Source organism: Hydra vulgaris, chromosome 01 (genome assembly GCF_038396675.1).
Source record: "Hydra vulgaris chromosome 01, alternate assembly HydraT2T_AEP".
Taxonomy (NCBI): domain Eukaryota; kingdom Metazoa; phylum Cnidaria; class Hydrozoa; order Anthoathecata; family Hydridae; genus Hydra; species Hydra vulgaris.
In genome coordinates this window covers 43,847,660-43,859,126 of record NC_088920.1, presented here as the reverse complement: position 1 = coordinate 43,859,126, position 11,467 = coordinate 43,847,660, and positions in this window count along the sequence as shown.

The window sequence follows — 11,467 nt, the reverse complement described above, 5'->3', positions numbered from 1 at the left end:
TGCCTAATTTACTTCAATATTGACCAAGATATCAACATTTTTGGATCATACATCATACATCATACATCAATGCATATACACACGCATAACACAAACCTTGGAGGCAGTTATACATCGCTTAAGTCAAACATTCGTATATTTATATATATATATATATATATAATTAGTAAAAAACACTTATCTAATTTTTATCTAAAAGTTAGATAAGTGTTTTTTACTAATTAATTATTGCTCTGTTCTTTAAGAACATTGAGCACTCTATTTGTAAAATACACTAACATAATTTACATATACATATATATATATATATATATATATATATATATATATATATATATATATATATATATATATATATATATATATATATATATATATAAATTTGTAACATTGAAAATACAACAAATTTTTTTTTCAAAATCTAGAAAAACTGTTGATATCTTCATTTAAGCAATGAACATAATGAAAAAAGTTCAGTAAGGTTATTTTATAAGTTTTAAATATGCTAAATTAGTACTGATGTCTCTAAGAAAAAAAGTGGTTTTTAAATGTTTCCCTGGGTTTTATAAAATATGGTACTTTTATAAAATCTGGTACTTTGTGTCTGTGTTTTTCAATAACCTGTAACAAATGTTGTTTCTGTATTTTATTTTAGTTAAAGTGTTTCGCAAAGTCTGTGATGAGTTTCATGGCTCTTTCAGCAAGATCATTACCAACTTTTGCATGACGAATAAACATAAATGCTTCTTAAAAATCACTACTTGTTTCCCACTGTGCTGGCGGGAAATGTAAACAGGCAGTTTATATTCCGATTAAGTTGAACAGGAGTCAAGATTTCTTGCCAATCAAATGTACTAATTTTGTAGATGAAACCAACTGTGGAAAAACTGGTACTCCTTTATCCAGTGGCATGTCTTTTTTTCCTTCGATAAGTTGTCTGGCTATATGTTTCTTTTTCAATTCTGGCACCAAATTTAAAAAAAGAGAAAAAGTTACGGTTTTTTTGGTCAGATACCAGAGATGCCTGTTCAGTGCAAGAATGGTAGCTTCTCCAACCTCTGGGTCAGTTTTCATTAACATGTGAAAATCATGGTAAAACTGGAGATCATTTAATGGTGCATCAACTGCAAAAGGGGTAGCTAGCCACGCCTTTACGTAGAAGAGTGCATTAAATATTCAAATATCATGCAATTTCTCCATTTTATCTTGATCATAATTCAGCTGGTCACCAAAGGCAAACATCTTAGCACTATATATAACAGTTACCGTCCAGCGGGCAATATGGTTTGCGCCAGATTTTAGCCAGTGCACCCCACAAGGAGGCATTTCTCCTAAAAGTATTAGCATGAGTTATGCACATTCTATGTAATCACGAGGCAAGCTGTCACCGTAAGCTGAAGACAACATTTGTCGCCAAAAATTAACAACTTTGTCTTTCTGCTGTTTAAGACAACGATCAGTGATATATAAAATTTAAAATTTTGATCGATCTTTAATGGTTTCCTAAGACTTCTTAAATTCTTTAAACTCAGGAGCGTCAGGACTGGACGTCTAACAAAAACTCTTATGCCAGGCAGAATATAAAGTTCTTTCCATTACATGATGTTGACAAGCAAAATAGAAAAGCTTCTTGTCTAGCCACGGTTCCAACTGTACGCAGGCACCATTTTTCCACCCAGAACTTGATGCTGTGGTTTCAAAAACTAGTCCAACAATTGACTGTTCTGGCTTCCACCGAACCACAAGAGAATCGCTGGTGTTAGCCATAGTTGCACCTGTTCCATCAGAAAATACTGGAACCCCCAAGCAGTTTACCTTCTATACAGTTTGGAATCCCAGCTATAAGAACACCTAGCCGTTCAGCATCCTCTGGAACAATATTTCCACCCCAATATTATGAAATATACTTTGGGGAAACAAATGTGGTTTCAATCTCATCCCCATATTTTATTCGAAGTTTTTTAGCCGCTTTTCTGCTGCTTGTTTTTGATAAAGTCACACACTGCAAATCAGCACCACCCTCTGAAATTATAGCTGTAATGAAAGTTGTTCTTTTACCAGCTGATAAATTTAAGCGAACTGCCATTGCTGAAATTTTTTCACTTTTAAACAAATTGCGTGGAAGAGCCAGTGTAGTTATTCTGCTTTTATCAGGTTGAATGTTTTTTGGTTTCGTAGCAGATTTAGGTGGGTTTTTAAAATCTTAATCTTCAGAATCGTCTGAACTGCGTGTAACTGTAACACTAGAGTCTTCTGCAGATTGCAAGTCTACTTCAGGACTTATAGTTTCAGGTTTTGTGCTTGTTGTTGTTGAAAAATTTTGCCTTCTTTTTTCTTCAACCATTCTCCTTGCCGTTTCAATTCTCTTTCTCTGTATTTTCTGCGTAATTTTACTTTTATATGCTCGGTTTTCTAATCCCAAAATAACTCGCTTTTGATCTCTAAGTACCATAAGAAATTCAATATCTTCTTTTTTCTGCTCACTATCATGAAGTCGATCAGTTTCTATTTTATTTTAAGCATCTTGGTAAGCAATATAAAAATAATTTTTCAGATCATCAATAAACAGTTTTTTTTAGCTTCATTAGATTGACATCCTTTCTTCTTTTGAAGGGTTCTATAAGCATCATACAAATCCAAAATTTTTGCTTAAATCTTGTCTTTGCGTTGAATTGCAATTCCAGCTTTATCCCATTGATTTTGAATTTCTGCAATAACCGTGTTTGCTATAGCACCATTACATTTGACATGTTTAGCATGTTTCATGGTTCCATCTTTTATAAAGAAAAAGATACGCAGGACATCTCCCTTTGATGGAATTCTTGACGGTAACAATTAAGTTAATGGTTTTCCTAATAACCAGATATCAATGTCTTTTCTTAAAACCGGTTTATCCATAATTGGGTTAAAGCGATGAGTAGCGTACTAATAAAAAATTGCAATACTTAAAATTTAGTTTTTCCTAATATCTTTGATAATCTTTGATAATTTATCTTAAAATAAAAATAAATGATAGAATTAAAGATATTTAAAAAAATATTATAAAAATACATTATTAAAGATAATATACATATTAAAATATTAATTAATTATCAATTAAATGTTATTATTTATATGCTTTATTTATAAGTTATTAATTTTTATTTATTTATTAATTTATATTATATTCATGTTATAATTATTTTGTATCATTTATGTAATAATTGAAAAAATTTGAGTCAAACTTACGTAACGTACTTAAACGTAACATATCCTAAATTTACGTTAAAAAATTCCAAACTATTAATTTTTTGGGAGCTGGTGGCGAGGCTTATACACAATATATATATATATATATATATATGTATATATATATATATATATATATATATATATATATATATATATATATATATATATATATATATATATATATATATATATATATATATATTGTGGGGAGCCGCGCAAAGAAGTATAATATACATACCAATAAAACCTTGTAAATATTTAAAATTCTTTTTTTCTGTTGTTTGTTTTGTTTTAGATCTGGTCAAGTTAAACTATGTTTTTAATTTTTTTGTCATTAACCTGTGAAATTAAAACAAATTTAATCAAAAGAAAAAAAGCTCAGTAAAAATACAATCAAATCACAAATAAATTAAATTAATGAAATACTCAAATCACAAATAACCAAAAAAAAAATGTAATAAACAAAATCTTAATAAAAAAAAATTTTTAGCAATAAGTTGTCATGAATGGTACAATATTGAAATATCCGACATAATTATGCATGATGGCAGAGTAATAAAAGTTAATTAAAAAATTCATAATTTATACTCTTTGTTACTTTCATAATGCTCATATAATGACATATTATAACCAGATTGTGTTTTATTTATTTATTTTAATTTAAATTCCATTTAAGTTGAACAGCTCGACATTAACAATGTATTAAAAAAAATTTTTTGTTTTGTTTTGTAGAGATCTTCATTGACTGACTCTTCTCTCTGGCTGAACATTATATGCACATGAAAAAACAAACGGTAAAACGAAAATATCAACCTACTTTGGAGTTATGTTAACGTCTGCAATCCAGTTTATCTATGTTCTTACTTTACCTGATGATTTATACCAATCCTTAGAATACTATAAATACTTTACATAAGATTTGATAAATATTAAATGGTCTTTAATACTAATCTTATAATATGGATATGTTATAATCATTTATGTAGAATATGTTATAATACCTGTAGTTTTATCAAACTTTTAACCAACTGTTGTGTTATATTTTAATTTTTTACTGCAAATTTCACATTTCGATTCGGACAATGGACAAAACCATTCTTTATTCTACTTTACGACACAAACAACATTGTCTTTTGAATAAACAAACAAAAATATACTGGCCCACACTATAGTTTCATAATTATAATAAGACTTTGATTGTAAATTATACATATATAAAAAAAATTTTAAAATGATTTAAATATTCATCTCTATTCACTATTTTTATATAAAATATGCAAGGTAAAGTATTGTACACAATGTAAAAAAAGTTTTAAAAAACTTGTCTATAATGCAAATTTTTATAAATTTTTGTAAAATTATATTTTCATAGAATATTTTAATGTTTTTACTTTTATTACATTAATACTTTTATTAAAAGTTTTTAAAGGACTTTCCCACGCACAAATCTATGAGAAATATTATTATAATATTATTAGTTTGCGTCGGCATTTTCGTCGGCAAAATTAGTTTAACGTTAATTCAACGTTTTTTTTCAACGTTAATTCAACGTTTATTTTTAGTTAAAAATAAACGTTGAATTAACGTTAAAATTATCAAAGATTTTTGAAATAACCTTGAAATTTAGATCGTTATTTTTGAACCATATATCAACCATTTCGATACGTTGAAAAAAACGTTGAAATAACGGTATGTTCTTGCTGGGAGGCTTTTTGCAGTTTCTAATCAAAAACCTTAAAATAAATTAAAAATTACTTATTCATGGCTTTTTATTACTTAAAATTTGGAAAATACTTTTAAAACACAAAATTTCTCAGAATAAATAGTTTTAAAACTAGAAACTAATTTTTGTAGTGGATTCTAAAAAATAAAAATTAAAAACTATAAGTACTCCTGTTACCACCTAGAGCAGTGGTCGGCAAACTTTTTAGCAAAAGAGCCAAATATGAGCATTAAAACAACTTAAAATAAAGGAGCCAAACCTGAGGCCGTATTCTCATCTCTCCGTTAAGCTTAACGGAGCGTTCGTCAAAAATTTCTTTTAAATTACCTTAATAAAAAATTTATTTAAAATTATAATTTTTTAAACATAAATGTTTTATTTTGGTATAAGTTTTATTTTAACGAATTTATATAAATTTTCGTCATTTCTTTACTTAGAAATATTCTAATGAAATTCCAGACAAAAGCTCCGTTAAGCTTAACGGAGAGATGAGAATACGGCCCCTGATTGTTTAGTAAACTTTTATTACAACTTTTATTACATAAATTTCATACTTAAAAATACTTATTAATGCGAACAATGTGCTTGCATTTCCTTGGAAAGTTTGAGTAAAGTCAGGTTTGTATGCTGTTGTTTTTAATTTTAGGCATGATTCCAAGTTCTAATTTCTCAGTTTACTCTTAAAAATGTTCATGCTTGAAAAAGATTGTTCGCATATATATGTAGAACCAAAAAGGAAAAGAACAGCAAACGCGTGCTTTTTCAGCTGATCTTAAGAGTCAGGAATACGATTCCAAACGTTAAAAATGATCATGTCTTCCTTCTCCAGCTCATTCAAAGCAGACCCACTTGTGTTGTGAACTAAAATCACATTTTTTCTTCTCCAATATTTCCAATTCAACACGAAGACGTTCGAATTTAGAGTGCCATATCTCCTTGTTTTTTAAATCCAGCGACTGCATTTCAAAGCTACCAATTTCAATTTCAAAAGGAGTAAATTTCAATTCGGTTATCGTAGTATTAAGAGGATTTTTGACAAATGCTTAAGTTGGTCTGCTGTTTTTAAATTCCTGAAACCTGCTGAGAAATTCTTCCCTCATATTTAAAATTATTGTTTTAAAATGATATTTATCAATAGGGGATTTAATTTCTTTATGATGCTTCAGCAGGCTCGGAAAGTGAAACAATGTTTCTCTTTCAAAATCCAGGGCAAAAATGGATAATTTGTTTTTGAATGTTATTACTCCTTCTAGCATCGAAAAATTAAGTTTCCCTTGTAGTTTACGATTAAGCTGATTTATATGAGACGTAACGTCTACCATGAAATAAAAGTTTTGAATTCACTGTTCGTCTGTTAGTTCTGGATAGTGAATGCTCTTCTCAAGGAGAAACGCTTTAATTTCCAGAAAAAGGGACGCGAAACATTTTTAAACGTTCCCTCTTGATAACCAACGTACCTTGTTATGAAGCAGAAGATCGGCGTATTTACTTTCCATTTAAAATAAAAATTCTTTGAATTGGCGATGATTAAGAGCTTTGGCTAAAATGGAGTTGATAAATGAAATCACTAATTCCATAATTTTACAAATTTTATCCGGAAATGTTTGCGCACAAAATGGATCTTGGTGAATGATACAATGGTAAACAAGTATCTCGTGCTTTATTTTTCTTTTAAAATTGCAACAAACCCTTTTCTTACGCCGATCATACTTTTGGCCCCATCTATCGAAATTGACACAATTTTATCGAGGAAATATGATGTTTATCCATACACTTCTTTACAACATTTGCGATGTCTTCTCCACGCGTCTGACCCTTGAGTGGCAATAACCCTAAAAGTTCTTCTTTAGGGCCCAAATGAGACATGAATCTTACAAAAAGTGAAACTTGCGCTGAATCATTTATGTCACAAGACTCGTTAACTGCTATTGACAAAGCCGAAATTAATTTCAGATCTTCGATATGCTGGCTGGTTATATTCGAACACATTTTAAATGTTCTATTTTTAATGGTTTTGGCAGACAATGGTACCTCTTTAATTCTTTTTAGAATATCTGCTTTGTTCTTAAAATCCCGAAATAGCTCTTCAGATGCATTATTTATAAAACAATTTTTTATGTATTCGCCGTCTGTGTATGGTTTCCCTCTCTTAGCAATCTCATGGCTAAAAACAAAACTTGCCATATAAATATTGTTGAAAGATTGCATCCAGTTATTAAACACAGAAGTTGACAACTTTTGACTCTTCTGAAGTTCCTCAATTGCTTTCTTCCTTGCATCACCGGTAGGATATTTTGTGCTGAATGACACGTACTTTCTTGTAAAGTGTCTCTCTAAATTTGACTTCATGTTAAGCGCAAATTTCTCCTTACAAATAAGACATGTCGTAAGTCCATTAAAGTTTCGAATAAAGGCAAAATTCTTGGTTCACTCAACTTTAACGTCGCGGTTTTCATCTTCTGTTTTTCTTTGCTTTTTTTTGGTAGCCATGTTAATTGGGGTGCCTATCAAAATGATATTATTTTGTTTACAAAATAATATTGCTTAAAATCACACAGTTATTTATTAACCATGAGCGAGACTAGCTTTTTTCAAACCGAGACGAGACCGAGACGAGAAGTTAGTACTTCTCGTGAGACCGACAACGAGACGAGACGAGAAATTTAACAATTTTTGAAAACAAATTTATCAAAATTCAAGTAAAAAAAAAATGTAAACATGGTTTTAACAAATAGACACAAAATGACATTTGTCAAATGTAAACAACCTTTTCAAATATTAATTCAAAATTTTTTTGCCAAACTTTTCCAACAAGACAATGTTTTCTCTGATTAAGATGATTTGCTCTACTTTTTCTGGGTGTAAGTTGTGTCTGGATGATTGGACAACGTTTCCACATGAGCTAAAAACTCCCTCTGATTTAGTTGAACTTGCTGGAATAGCTAAAATTTGTCTAGCTAATGAAGAGAGTTCTGGCAATGTATTTGAATGCAAATTCCACCAATCAAGAATCGGAAATTCTTTTTGGCATCAGGGAGATATTCATACTGGCACATTTCGCTCAAAATAGGATTCAGTTCAGATGTTGGCTCTTGTGTTTGAAGTCTGACGTTTAACTTGCACTTCAGTTTTGAATTAGGGGACAAATCTGCTGAAAGGACTCTGGCAACAGGTTGGCACTCAACATTATCCTTAACCTGTGAGGCTAACCATTCTTTTGTTGTTTGAAATTTTTTAAAGAGCTTCAAGTGAAGTCCCTTTAAAGCAGGATTTAAGTAGTTTGCTGCAGCACTCAATAAGTTTCCAGTGTGACAAGGAGGAAATCTTTTCTCAATGCAGCTTTTCAAGTTTTTTGCATACAAGGCACCGTAGCCATTTTTTCCATCCGTCTCAATAAATTGATCAATTATGTCATGGATTAAATAAAGAGAATTGGCGACAGTGTTAATTGTTGGAATAGGCTCAGCCGACCACGTTTCTGTAACTTCTTTAAGTGGTGCCAAAATTTCTACTGCTCCCTCGATTGATTTCCACTGTGATGCACTGATGGTCTTTGAAGAAAAATATCTTCATTTGCACTTAAGCTGATAATTGCACTCTTTAGATGTAGGACAGAAGCCATGCAATCCAGTTCACTATTCCATCTTGTGTAAACAGATTGGCGTAACAGTCTATAATTGATTCCTGATTCTGATTCAGGCAACTCAGCTGCAACTGTTGACTGGTGAGTTAAAGAATCCAAATCTTTGCATGTTTGCAACGCATCATCCATTCTAGCAGTCATTCCAAATGAGTCTCGAACTGCACATTGCAAAATATGATTGTTGCACAAGTATTGGTCAAGGCGCTTTGACAATTCGACTGCAAGTTTCATGTTTCTTGCTAGGTCGTTCACGCAGTACATTGGCAAATCAGCAAGCAAATTTAGTTCTTCTAAGAAAGAATCCAACTTTCCTTCAATTAAGATACCTGTGTGTCTGCCTGGGAATAGTTGGACATGGGGTGTCTAGTGATGTAGTCTCCAATTTTCGTCAATAGCTTGAAAAGTCCAAGAGATGTAGCTGTCCTGAGCTATAGAAGTCCAAAGGTCAGAAGTAAATGCATCACTTTTTAGATTTGGCGTAATCTCCGTTATTATGCTCTTCATTCCAGCTTGAACTTCTCTTGACCGAATTGAAAGCTTTCTTGAATATGTTGTTCTGCAATGAAGGCTCAGTTTAGGGTTTGCAATTCAAACAATTTCTTGAAACCTCTTCCTTTGACTGCTGAAAAGGATGTCAGATCAGTGCAAAAGTAATCCAGCATTGCAGAGTCAAACTGTTTTTGAATGGAATTGTCTTTGTCATATTTGGACCTTGTTTCAAGCATTTCAACCATGGTTCGTTGTTTCTTCTTAGGTGGAGGAAGAAGAGAGTGGTCAGTTTTTTCAGAATACTCAACGTAATCTTGGCTGTGTTTTTTTTCGAGGTGACGATGAAGTCCGCTTGTGTTTCCATCTTTTGTTTTCAAAGACTTTTTGCACACCTTGCATTCAGCACCGTCACTTGTTTTTTGAAAATATCTCCAGATTTCGTTTTTTCTTGGTGACATTTTTGATTGTTGAAATGAGGCAAGAATATTTCTTTTCAATATGAACAATATGTGTCAAGTCGAATTCCACTGGTAAACTAATGAAATTAAGTCGAAAGTGCACCATTTTATACAAAAAGTTTTTGTATTTAAAATCTAACTAAAAATATTTAAAATCTAATTAAAATTTTTTATTAGATTTTTTTTTAAAATCTAAATAAAAAATCTAATGAAAAATCTAATTAAAAATTTAATTTGTTTTTGTCAAAAACGAATTAAATTTTCAATTAGATTTATTAAAATCACGGAGTCAAAATATTAATTAATTAAAAAAATAAATTATTAAGCATTTTGTAAGTTATAATAATTTTTAATTTAGAAAATAATATAATATTTAAGTCTCGTTCTACTTCTCGCGAGAATTTTCTATTTCTCGTTTCTCACGAGAAGTCCCATTTCTCACGAGAAACGAGAACGAGACGAGATCTCGCTCATGGTTATTATTTACAACAGAAAAACTGTAAAAATCCACATTCAAAAAGAAAATACATTAAAATCATAACGTGGTGTTTAACAATAAGTGACAATGGTTAAAGAAAAAATGTTTGAAATATGTTTGTGGGTAAATACCCGAACAAACGTATTCTATAAAAGACGGACTGTTCATAATTTGAAAAAATATATAACAGAAGGTTGTATTCAAATTTCACAAATGTTGTTTAGTTTTTAACAGAAGACATGGAATTTATTGTGTTACATTGAAGAACATCGCAGCTTCATCGATGAAGCGCGATATTTCAATATCCAATGTATCCTACAATTGCATACTTTTATGGAGTTTCCCTTTATTTTTATTAATATTTATTATAGTAAATTTAGTAATTGCAAATCCAGTAATAAAGATTTTGAATTCTAACTATTTGCGACTTTATTTATAAAATCATAGGATTACTGTTAACATGCATCTTTTAATATTCATCATAAAATGAAAAGTGTACATAAAACCCGCGAGATATTAGTTCAATTTTCTACAAATCAATATTATATCAAAAGATTGTTGTCAATAAAGCTTTAACTATTTGTGATAACCATTTCTGAAAAATATTGTCTAATAAGTGACAATTGTTTTGACAAATATTTTTTTTAATTTTATAAAAATGTTTCCACAGCGACCTATGATACACCACCTCTATACCTTTTTTACTAATTTATTGACATTTTTTATTTTAAAAGTATACATAGTGAAATTATACGTGCCTATCAAGACCTATGTATACTTGAAAATAAAAGAGTCCTGTATATAGCAGTGTAATAAAATTGTATAAAATACCCGTAAGATGAACAGCTAGATTGAAAAATACAACAACTTTTTAATAAGAAAGGACAACGACAGACACGGTAAATACGACAAAACTGTTCACACTGCAACTGCTGGTCTACTTGAGGTACCTTTATATCACACAGGAGTACGCCGAAAACATACGAACAATTTCAGCCGGTAGCTCGTATATAGTTTGTGTTTACGTTTACGAAAACTAATAAAATTAAACTCAATGTTCGTTACGTATTTTTACAACTATATCATGTCCTCGATTTAAAGAAGAATTTCAATTCATCAAAATAAGATGTAATTTTTTTCTGACCAAGTTTTTTTTAAATGTAAATATTAATACGCTTTCTGTGGATATTTGTGCCTTAGCCGCACTTAAGGAGCCAAAGAGACGCATGCGGCTCCAGAGCCGCACTTTGCCGACCATTGACCTAGAGTATTGTAACAACACCTCACTACTAGTATAAAAAATGAAAATGTCATTATGATTTAAGCTGAATAACTATAATTGCATATTCATTTAAGAATAATTTAGAATACCAAAATCCGCAAAAGAAGGTTCAAATCTATACATTGCATTACAAGTAAGCAAGTATCTTTACTTATTTAGTAAC